Here is a 12,532-nt window from a genome sequence, read left to right on the forward strand (position 1 = left end):
GGCAGAAAACGTCTTCCGAGATTGTATTAAATGCTTTCTCCGAAAATTATTTCGAGCAGTTAGTCCACGAACCCACGCGAATTGTAAATGGTTGCGAAAACACACTTGACCCCTTAGCCACAAACAATCCAGAGCTGATAGAGAGCATCATGACTGATACAGGGATTAGTGATCACAAGGTCGTTGTAGCTAGGCTCAATACAGTTTCTTCCAAATCCACCAGAAACAAACGCAAAATAATTTTATTTAAAAAAGCGGATAAAGTGTCACTAGAAGCCTTCCTAAGAGACAATCTCCATTCCTTCCGAAATGACTATGCAAATGTAGACGAGATGTGGCTCAAATTCAAAGATATAGTAGCAACAGCAATTGAGAGATTCATACCTCATAAACTGGTAAGAGATGGAACTGATCCCCCGTGGTACACAAAACAGGTCCGAGCTCTGTTGCAGAGGCAACGGATAAAGCAGAAGAACGCGAAATCCCGAAGATTGGCTAAAATTTACAGACGCGCGAAATTTGGCACAGACTTCAATGCGAGATGCCTTTAATAGGTTCCAAAACGAAACATTGTCTCGAAATTTGGTAGAAAATCCGAAGAAACGCTGGTCGTATGTAAAGTACACAAGCGGCAAGATGCAGTTAATACCTTCGCTGCGCAGTGCCGATGATACTGTTACCGACGACTGTGCCGCTAAAGCGGAGTTATTGAACGCAGTTCTCCGAAATTCCTTCACCAGGGAAGATGAATGGAATATTCCAGAATTTGAAACACGAACAGCTGCTAGCATGAGTTTCTTAGAAGTAGATATCTTAGGGGTTGCGATGCAACTCAAATCGCTTGATACGGGCAAGTCTTCAGGTCCAGATTGTATACCGATTAACTTCCTTTCAGATTACGCTGATACAATAGCTCCCTACTTAGCGATCATATACAACCGCTCGCTCACCGATAGATCTGTACCTACAGATTGGAAAATTGCGCAGGTCGCACCAGTGTTTAAGAAGGGTAGTAGGAGTAATCCACCTAACTACAGACCTATATCATTGTCGTCGGTTTGCAGTAGGGTTTTGGAGCATATACTGTATTCAAACATTATGAATCACCTCGAAGGGAACGATCTATTGATACGTAATCAGCATGGTTTCAGAAAAGTAATGGCCGCTATCGACAGGGGATCTCAAGTTGATTCCGTATTTCTAGATTTCCGGAAAGCTTTTGGCACCGTTCCTCACCAGCGACTTCTAATCAAGCTGCGGGACTATGGGGTATCGTCTCAGTTGTGCGACTGGATTCATGATTTCCTGTCAGGAAGGTCGCAGTTCGTAGTAATAGACGGCAAATCATCGAGTAAAACTGAAGTGATATCAGGTGTTCCCCAGGGAAGCGTCCTGAGACCTCTGCTGTTCCTGATCTATATAAATGACCTGGGTGACAATCTGAGCAGTTCTCTTAGGTTGTTCGCAGATGATGCTGTAATTTACCGTCTAGTAAGGTCATCCGAAGACCAGTATCAGTTGCAAAGCGATTTAGAAAGGATTGCTGTATGGTGTGGCAGGTGGCAGTTGACGCTAAATAACGAAAAGTGTGAGGTGATCCACATGAGTTCCAAAAGAAATCCGTTGGAATTCGATTACTCGATAAATAGTACAATTCTCAAGGCTGTCAATTCAACTAAGTACCTAGGTGTTAAAATTACGAACAACTTCAGTTGGAAAGACCACATAGATAATATTGTGGGGAAGGCGAGCCAAAGGTTGCGTTCCATTGCCAGGACACTTAGAAGATGCAAGTCCACTAAAGAGACAGCTTACACTACACTCGTTCGTCCTCTGTTAGAATATCGCTGCGCAGTGTGTGATCCTTGCCAGGTGGGATTGACGGTGGACATCGAAAGGGTGCAAAAAAGGGCAGCTCGTTTTGTATTATCACGTAGTAGGGGAGAGAGTGTGGCAGATATGATACGCGAATTGGGATGGAAGTCATTACAGCAAAGACGTTTTTCGTCGCGGCGAGATCTATTTACGAAATTTCAGTCACCAACTTTCTCTTCCGAATGCGAAAATATTTTGTTGATCCCAACCTACATAGGTAGGAAGATCATCAAAATAAAATAAGAGAAATCAGAGCTCGAACAGAAAGGTTTAGGTGCTCGTTTTTCCCGCGCGCTGTTCGGGAGTGGAATGGTAGAGAGATAGTATGATTGTGGTTCGACGAACCCTCTGCCAAGCACTTAAATGTGAATTGCAGAGTAGTCATGTAGATGTAGATGCAGATGTAGAACAGCAGCTAACTGAATTGCTGTGTCAGGAAATACAGTTTTTGATGGATCATCTGCATGTTAAGGATATCAACCCCACACACGCAGTTCTTACGTCCTAGGCATACAGCTTCCCATCCACTATTCCACCTGTTTACGATGCCAAATAGTATTGCGACATGTACCTCAAGCGGCTGGAACAGAATTCACCGACTTTTGCGTCACTGATAACGCTCTCCGACAGTCACTCTTCCCCTCTAGTATTTCCCCAGAGCCGTTTTTGTTACAGAAGACGTTGGCTCCCCTCTTGAATCCAGTCGCAATCATTTTTCAGAAAATATACTCGTTGGTTTCCAATTTTCATTCACAATTATTCCAGGGTGCATGCATCACGATTCGATTTTCATTAATGCCACAAGCAACGTGGTCGTCTTTACTGTTCATAGCTGACACTCATGAAGATTCTTTGATAGGTGACGTAGTGGTCCAATTGTCTACTGATCCTGAAGTGATTACTGCAGCTCTGAACCTGGACGATATTTTGCAATTCGCGCGTACACTAAGTGTTTGTCTCATATCTCCATCACAAACTTGAGCGGTCCCAGTCAGCCAGCGCAAACGGAGGGATGGCGTCGGGAGGAAAAGTGTGTGTGTGTGTGGGTGGGTGGGGGGGGGGGGGGGAGCGGGGGGAGCTTATCCCCTTAACTTTTAGGCCCCAAGGCTCGTTTAACCACAAAGAAACAGTTTTAATGTGGATGTACGTTTCCCATTAGCCACGTGTGATTTTTATTGACACTTTATTACAACTGGGCAAAATATTAATGATTATATCACGGTTCATAATACAATAATTTGAAATTTTGGCAGTGGGGTCGGTGTCATATGGTATTTCAACATAAGTAAATAAAAGCTTGGCAGCCGTGCGTGTTCTAAACTAACATTTATATGTTCTGTGTTGTAAACTATAGAAAATACATACACGTGCATGGCTATGACAAATTCACAGTTAAAAGTTGCGTTTCTTGAAGTAAGACGTGATGTTATATTTTATTCTTCGTGAATGACATACATTTTGAAAGGTGCTACTGTCTTGAGCAGGCTTTAGTAGATTTACAGAAGAGTAAAAGTGATAATGAGTTATTTTTTGGAAATGAGGATGAGAACGACATTGATGTACATATGACGGAGGCAGGTATACATGTCGGAGATGAGGTTGATGAGAGTGAAGATGAAGATGATCATAGTATTAAGGAAACTAATGCGTCTACTCTTGTATTTGGAAGTGAACATATGACATGAGACATAGTACCATGTGATGTGCGCAGGTAAGTCTCAAGGAATGTAATACGTGAAACTGCACATATTCCACGTCACCTTAGACCCACAAATACAGACAATGGCAGACTGTGTCAGACTTTTATATCACCAGTCACATACAGAGGGTAACAATAATGCCTACCAATAATCGTGCAGATCGCAGCAAAATTCTATCCACGTCCTGAACGGTGAATTGAACTGGACTCTACAGAATTGTAGGCATTCTTTGGTCTACTAATGATAGTTGCCTTACACAGTTGTTTCAAGATGAGTGTGGCTTATCAGTTTTTTGCGTCACAGTGAACATTTCAAAATTTCGTGATATTTTGATGTACCTCCGGCTCGATGATAAACTTACAAGAGAGGAAAGAAAAGCTGTTGTTGGATCAAAAGCTGTATCTATACGGGTTATGTTTTAATTGTTATTGACGCATGCATTTTTTCTTATGTCCCTTGGCCTTATTGTTGTTTTGGTCTTCTGTTCGAAGACTGGTTTGATGCAGCTCTCCTTGCTACTCGATCCTGTGCAAGCCTCTTCATCTCCAAGTAACTATTGCAGTCTATATCCTTCTGAATCTGCTTACTGTATTCACCTCTTGGTCTCCCTCTACGAGTTTTACTCCCAACACTTCCCTCCAGTACTAAACCGGTAATCGCTTATTGCCTCAGAATGTGTCCTACCAACCGATCCCTTCTTCTAATCAGGCTGTACCACAAATTTCTCTTCTCCTCAATTATGTTCAGTACCTCCTCATTAGTTACATGATAGACCTATCCAATCTTCAGCATTCTTCTGTAGCAGCACATCTGAAAATTTTCTATTCTTTACTTGTCTAAACTGTTTATCATCCATGTTTCACTTCCGTACATGGATGCTCTCCATAGATATCTTTCAGAACGAACTTCCTGACACTTGAAAATGTAGTCGATGTTAACAAATTTCTCTGCTTCAGAGACACTGTTCTTGCCATTGCCAGTCTACCTTTTATATACTGTCTACTTTGACCATCGTTAGTTATTTTGATTCTCAAGTAGCAAAACTCATTTACTAATTTAAGTGTCTCATTTCCTAATCTAATTTCTTCAGCATCACTTGATTTAATTCGACTACATTCCATTATACTCGTTTTGCTTCTGTTGATGTTCATCTTATATCCTCCTTTCAAGACACTGTCCATTCCGTGCAACTTCTCTTCGGGTTCCTTTACTGTCTCTGACAGAATGAAAATGTCACTGGCAAACTTCAAAGTTTTGTTTCTTCTCCCAAGACTTTAATTCCTATTCCTAATTCTTCTTTTGTTTCCTTTATTGCTTACTCAATATACACATTGAATAACAACCGGGGTACGCTACATCATAGCCTCACTGCCTTCTCAACCACTGCTTCCCTAACGCGCCCATCGACTCTTACAACTGCCATCTGGTTTCTGTACATATTGTAAATGACCTTTCGCTTCCTGCATTTTACCCCTGCCACGTTTAGAATTCGAAAGAGTATATTCCAGTCAACATTGTCGAAAGCTTTCTCTAAGTCTACAAGTGCTATAAACGTAAGTGTACCTTTCCTTAACTTGTTTTCAATGAGAAATTGTAGGGTCAGTATTTCCTCGCGTGTTCCTAACTTTCTTCGGAATCCAAAGTGATCGAGATTGGCTTCCAACAGTTTTTCCATGCTTCTGGTAGGGATTCATGTTAGTACTTTTCGACCGTGACTTATTAAACAGAGTTCGGTAATTTTCACACCTGTCACCACCTGGTTTTCTTTGGAATTCGAATTACTATATTTTTCTTTAAGTGTGCGGCTATTTCACCTGTCTCATACGTATTGCTCACCAGATGGGAGATTTTTGTCAGGGCTGGCTCTCCCAAGGCTATCAGTAGCCCTAACGGAATGTTTCCTACTCCCGGAGACCTGCTTCGACTTAAGTCTTTCAGTGATTTTCCAAATTCTTCACGCAATATCAATCTCCATTCTCAACTTGATCTACGTCCTCTTCTATTTCCGTAATATAGCCCTCAAGTACATCTCCTCTCTATAGACTCTCCACTGGGCCTTATATTACAGTTAATGGGCAACTGTGTACTTCCAGGGGATGGTTCAAAATGGTTCAAATGGCTCTGAGCACTATGGGACTCAACTGCTGAGGTCATTAGTCCCCTAGAACTTAGAACTAGTTAAACCTAACTAACCTAAGGACATCACAAACATCCATGCCCGAGGCAGGATTCGAACCTGCGACCGTAGCGGTCTTGCGGTTCCAGACTGCAGCGCCTTTAACCGCACGGCCACTTCGGCCGGCCCAGGGGATGGTGTCCATTCAATGTGCTCTTCCTCAAACCTGGAAAGTACACGGTAAAAGTGTAGGCTGCTGTAGATTGTGAGATAAATTCTGTCATAAATGTGCAAGTGTATGCAGGGAAATCTTCTGAAGGATGGGAAATAAGTGAAGGGAAACGAGTGGTACGTGATGTAGTTCATCAGCTGAGGGGAAATGGTAAAAACATTACCACTGAAAGCACATTTACAGGATGTGATTTGTGACAGAAACTCGTTGATTACGACACTTGTGGGAAAACTTCGGGCCTACCGAAAAGAGATAACAAAAGAAATTTTTCCATCGAAACAAAGGGCTCAATTACCCACCTCTTTTGAGTACTTACATTTTACCTTCTTAAGTTTCCATACAAAACAAATCACTTATTTTGCTGTCTATTGTATACTAAACATTTGATGTAAGTGAATAAGATCTTCTCGATTTTTAGTGGCATCAATTCAAATGCCCCCAATTTATTTGATTGTCATCAATTTTTGTCATCAACCTTGTCACCAATCGATTGGGAGTGAGTAGATTTAGTCATGGCAGAGCAACAGTGTGTAAGTTTGTGCAAGACAACGTCTAACAAAGAACACGTTTGACCGCTTAACTCAAGGAGGAATTGACATGGTGAATGATAAACCCCACAGAACAGTTGTTAGTCTCTCCAACCGAGAACTGTACGACGGCTCTGCCGCAGTGCTAAGTAAAGACCCCAATTTTTTACAGTCTCAGGATGTCTAATTTTGGATATTATTAGTGGAATAGATGCAATGCATTCGGCATCTCTCGCACGACGCAGCTGAGGACGTTAGACGTTAGACTAAACAGCAGCCGTATACCGGCGAAAGATAAGCCAACGAAATCTAATGTTAGCCTGGAGGAACGATGTGGCTTACATTTACTGCGCGAGGACGAGAACATGGCTGTGTTACCAGCCGGCGAAGTAAATGACACTGTGGTGCTGAACACTAAAGACTACCCCCTGAAGGTGCTACATTTATTACGAGTTGAAGCGCACCGGAACCTTAGTCGCAATCCGACGGAGACCATCGTCAGGGAGACGGGTAAGTTATCAAACGACTCTGGTTTATCAGACAAAGTGGTGAAGAAATTAATGTCTCTTGCCGCCAGACCTCCAAGACTCTATGGATTTCCGAAGATACAATATGAAAACGTCTCTCTCTTGGGCCCATTATTAGTGTAATCAGCTCTCACGTCTATAGACTGGCAAAGCATCGTCCAAGGTTATTTGAGTCAAAACTGCGACATTCTGGACATCATGTTGTAAACTTGCAGACATTTGTTAAAAGACGCAAGAAAATTAAAACAGGCAGAGACGACGTTATGATTAGTCTGGATGTTGTGCTACGTTTTATGAGGGTGCCAGTACAAGACACGATGGATCAATTGCCTCCACAGTTTACACCTGGAAACGTCAGTTTGTTCCATCATGATCTAACGGCAACGTACCGGGTGATCAAAAACTCTGTATAAATTCGAAAACTGAACAAATCACGGAATAATGTAGATAGAGAGGTACAAATTGACACACATTCTTGGAATTACATGCGGTTTTATTGGAACCAAAAAAATACAAACGTTAAAACAATGTCCGACAGATGGCGCTTCATCTGATCAGAATAGCAATAATTAGCATAACAAAGTAAGACAAAGCAAAGATGATGTTCTTTACAGGAAATGCTCAATATGTCCACCATCATTCCTCAACAATAGCTGTTGTCGAGGAATAATGTTGTGAACAGCACTGTAAAGCATGTCCGGAGTTACGGTGAGGCATTGGCGTCGGATGTTGTGTTTCAGCATCCCTAGAGATGTCGGTCGATCACGATACACTTGCGACTTCAGGTAACCCCAAAGCCAATAATCGCACGGACTGAAGTCTGGGGACCTGGGAGGCCAAGCATGACAAAGTGGCGGCTGCGCACACGATCATCACCAAACGACGCGCGCAAGAGATCTTTCACGCGTCTAACAACATGGAGTGGAGCGCCATTCTGCATAAACATCGTACGTTCCAGCAGGTGTTTATCAGCCAGGCTGGGGATGATGCGATTCTGTAACATATCGCCGTACCTCTCACCCGTCACGGTAGCAGTTTTCCTGTCTAGCGCCATCTGTCGAACATTTTGTGAACTTTGTTTTTTTGGTTCTAATAAAACCCCATGTCATTCCAAGCATGTGTGTCAATTTTTACCTCTCTATCTACATTATTCTATGGTTTATTACGTTTTCAAATTTATACTGCTTTTTGATCACCCTGTACTTCTTGTACTGCAACAAATATTATGAAATAACAGATGGCATTGCGACGGGCTTACCGCTGTCTCCGAAAGCTGCGAATTTCCTCAGAGAGCACTTTAAGGAGCAGGTTCCAAACTCGGCGACGTTTTTTCCGTCTCGCTTCCTAAGATACGTCGATGACACCTTCATGATAGGGCCTCAGGGTGAAAATACACAGAGGCAGTTCGTCAATCACAAGAACGGTATCCACACCAACATTAAAAATTACCATCTGGATGGAGAACGATGCAAGCTATGGTTCTTGGATGTTTTAGTCGAGCGGAAGGTAGGAGGCCTGCTTGGTCATTCAGGAAAACGACGCAAGATGATCGGTATTTGATCGCCGATAGTTTTCGCCACTGTGTACAGAAGAAAGAGGTCCTGAACACGTTAATACACAGAGCAAAAGTTATTTCTGACAAAGATTACCCACAGTCTGAATTGCAGCCCCTGAGACACGTGTCCCGAGAGAATAGTTATAGTAAGAGAGACATTGCAAACGCTTTCATGTGCCACCGCAGACGGACGCCTTGTGAATCGGCAGAAGGTGCCAAGTCGGCTGCTTTTCTGCACTTCAGAGATATGGACTGAGACCAGTGTTCTGGCACACTCCTAAGATACGAGAACGTTGTACCGAACGCAAGCGACATACACTCCTGGAAATGGAAAAAAGAACACATTGACACCGGTGTGTCAGACCCACCATACTTGCTCCGGACACTGCGAGAGGGCTGTACAAGCAATGATCACACGCACGGCACAGCGGACACACCAGGAACCGCGGTGTTGGCCGTCGAATGGCGCTAGCTGCGCAGCATTTGTGCACCGCCGCCGTCAGTGTCAGCCAGTTTGCCGTCGCATACGGAGCTCCATCGCAGTCTTTAACACTGGTAGCATGCCGCGACAGCGTGGACGTGAACCGTATGTGCAGTTGACGGACTTTGAGCGAGGGCGTATAGTGGGCATGCGGGAGGCCGGGTGGACGTACCGCCGAATTGCTCAACACGTGGGGCGTGAGGTCTCCACAGTACATCGATGTTGTCGCCAGTGGTCGGCGGAAGGTGCACGTGCCCGTCGACCTGGGACCGGACCGCAGCGACGCACGGATGCACGCCAAGACCGTAGGATCCTACGCAGTGCCGTAGGGGACCGCACCGCCACTTCCCAGCAAATTAGGGACACTGTTGCCCCTGGGGTATCGGCGAGGACCATTCGCAACCGTCTCCATGAAGCTGGGCTACGGTCCCGCACACTGTTAGGCCGTCTTCCGCTCACGCCTCAACATCGTGCAGCCCGCCTCCAGTGGTGTCGCGACAGGCGTGAATGGAGGGACGAATGGAGACGTGTCGTCTTCAGCGATGAGAGTCGCTTCTGCCTTGGTGCCAATGATGGTCGTATGCGTGTTTGGCGCCGTGCAGGTGAGCGCCACAATCAGGACTGCATACGACCGAGGCACACAGGGCCAACACCCGGCATCATGGTGTGGGGAGCGATCTCCTACACTGGCCGTACACCACTGGTGATCGTCGAGGGGACACTGAATAGTGCACGGTACATCCAAACCGTCATCGAACCCATCGTTCTACCATTCCTAGACCGGCAAGGGAACTTGCTGTTCCAACAGGACAATGCACGTTCGCATGTATCCCGTGCCACCCAACGTGCTCTAGAAGGTGTAAGTCAACTACCCTGGCCAGCAAGATCTCCGGATCTGTCCCCCCATTGAGCATGTTTGGGACTGGATGAAGGTGCCTCTCACGCGGTCTGCACGTCCAGCACGAACGCTGGTCCAACTGAGGCGTCAGGTGGAAATGGCATAGCAAGCCGTTCCACAGGACTACATCCAGCATCTCTACGATCGTCTCCATGGGAGAATAGCAGCCTGCATTGCTGCGAAAGGTGGATATACACTGTACTAGTGCCGACATTGTGCATGCTCTGTTGCCTGTGTCTATGTGCCTGTGGTTCTGTCAGTGTGATCATGTGATGTATCTGACCCCAGGAATGTGTCAATAAAGTTTCCCCTTCCTGGGACAATGAATTCACGGTGTTCTTATTTCAATTTCCAGGAGTGTATTAAAGAGAGGGAGCTTGACAAGTCTTCCATAGCCTGGGAAACGAGCAGAAAACACAGTCTCAGAACATGAGGTTTTTGGCTCATGCGTCAAAATACAGGGACTCCGTTACAAAAATGGTGACTAATATTAGAATGAACAGTAACAATTTTAACAGAGACCAAGGGCACACACTTAGCTGGTCGTGGGGGCAGGCTCTGGATGTCGAAAGGAAGCAACAACGGGTGCTTGATCCTTGTAGGGAAGCGGGAGCGGCAGTTTCAATAGTGGCGTCGGCCTCTCTTACCCCTGACGTCACTCAATCTCGTGGCGGGCCGGAGCTATGAGCTGCCAAACTACTTCCGCGCACAAGTCGTTCCGGCCTTCTCTTATTGGTGTGAGAGGCCACTATTGTGGCTATATAACGAAAAACCGTGCCAGCCCTAGCAGTCATGGTTTTACTCCTGGCGACAATGACGGAGAAAGACAAAGAAAGCTTTAGAATTTCATTCGAACTAACGCGCCTTGAAAACCGAGATTTTATTCAGACATGTCATCGCGAAAGACTGCAAATACGCATGTGATGAACGTGAACATGAACACAAAAGACCTGAAATAATAATGTTCTACAATTCAACAGAATCAAATGCAGTTGATAATACGGCTAGACAGTATTCAGCGAAACATGGAACAAGAATGTGGCTACTAGCTATATTTTTTGATATAACTGATTTAGCATGTTGCGGTGTTCATCATTTTTGATTCGTTTTAGTCTCAATGTTTTCAGTTATTTAGACCAACGGCGTTGTTGTAGATTGTTAGTCACACATTTCAAAGACGAGATACTCGTCAGTTTTCCCAAGGTTATTGACTGGCTTTTTGTATAGTAATGAATAAGTATCAGTGACTATATCAGAGATGTTGTTGAGGTGAAGGTTTCATTGCCATGGATGGTTGGGAAGCCTATGCCGTCAGTACATTACTTAGGTATTCGTGTGGGTAGGATGGAGAGTGAGTGCGATATCAGAGTGTATCAGCAGCAAAAGAGCGATGAGGCAGTGATGTACGTATTCTTGGGGAACATTTAGAGTAAGATAGAAAATTATTTTAATTGTTTATTGTTGCATCTGATATATGGTTCTAAAGGCTGCAATTTGTGGTACTGACTGGAAACTCATATGTGTAGAGTTGGCCAGGAGACGGAAAATGCCATACACGGCCGTTGAGTTCTTTTTATATCTAGGGAGTAGTAGGCATTGATAATTAGCAGTGAAATGTTGCAAGTTTGGAGGAATTGCTCGGAGTGTTGTAGATACGTTTGGAGACTATGAACGAAGGAAGCAGATGGTTCAAATGGCTCTGAGAACTGTGGTACTTAATATCTGAGGTCATCAGTACCCTAGAACTTAGTACTACTTAAACCAGGCTAACCTAAGGACATCACAACATCCATGCCCGAGGCAGGATTCGAACCTGCGACCGCAGCGATCGCGCGGTTCCAGACTGAAGCGCCTAGAACCGCTCGGCCACAACGGCCGGCGGAGGAAGTAGAAGCCTGATGCACAGGTAGGAAAAGCCTTCATCACAAAGTTTGTTGGATATTTTAGGACAGCCACAGCTCATGAAAATAACCACTATAAAGGCGGGTATTGTATAGGTTTGCTACAGTGTGTACGACTGTAGTAAAGCAGAAGGAACATACTTTTAGTGTGTCTCTTTGCAGTATTGGATTTAACACCATGTGTCGTGATTGGTGGGTTTGGACGTGATATGCGGAGCAAGCATTGAAAGCAGATGACAGAGAGGAGCTGGAGAGATGCGACGTGGGGAGTGAGAAATCATAGGTGGATAAGACCACAGAATTATCTAGCCAGAGTCCATCTACCTGCCTCTCTAAAGGCGAGTTTCAAGTGTTTCCTGAGACACAGAAAGTAACGTAAGGTCTTTGTCGAACAGGATTGACATGTAACATTTTTACCTCTATTACGCCGACAATGGGGTTAGGACGGCGAGCTGGGAACTCCGCAGTGCTCTGGAAAGCCCGCAACAGGCTTGGCGACCTCGCGAGCTCAGAGCGCCAGCGAACACCTCTGAAAGGCTTTCCTTTCTGCCCGCCTCTGCACCCTCCCTCGCACAGCACTCTCCAGGCGGGCCAAACTTTAACGCCGTCGCCTCCGGTAATGACAAAAAGTTCGGTATTTCGTCGTCACACCCTCCCACGACCGAAAACACTCTCGTCCCCGTTGGCGCGCTATGCTGTTCGCTCTTACATTCCGTCCCC

The sequence above is a fragment of the Schistocerca nitens genome, chromosome 5 (assembly GCF_023898315.1).
Source record: "Schistocerca nitens isolate TAMUIC-IGC-003100 chromosome 5, iqSchNite1.1, whole genome shotgun sequence".
NCBI classification, from domain to species: Eukaryota; Metazoa; Arthropoda; class Insecta; order Orthoptera; family Acrididae; genus Schistocerca; species Schistocerca nitens.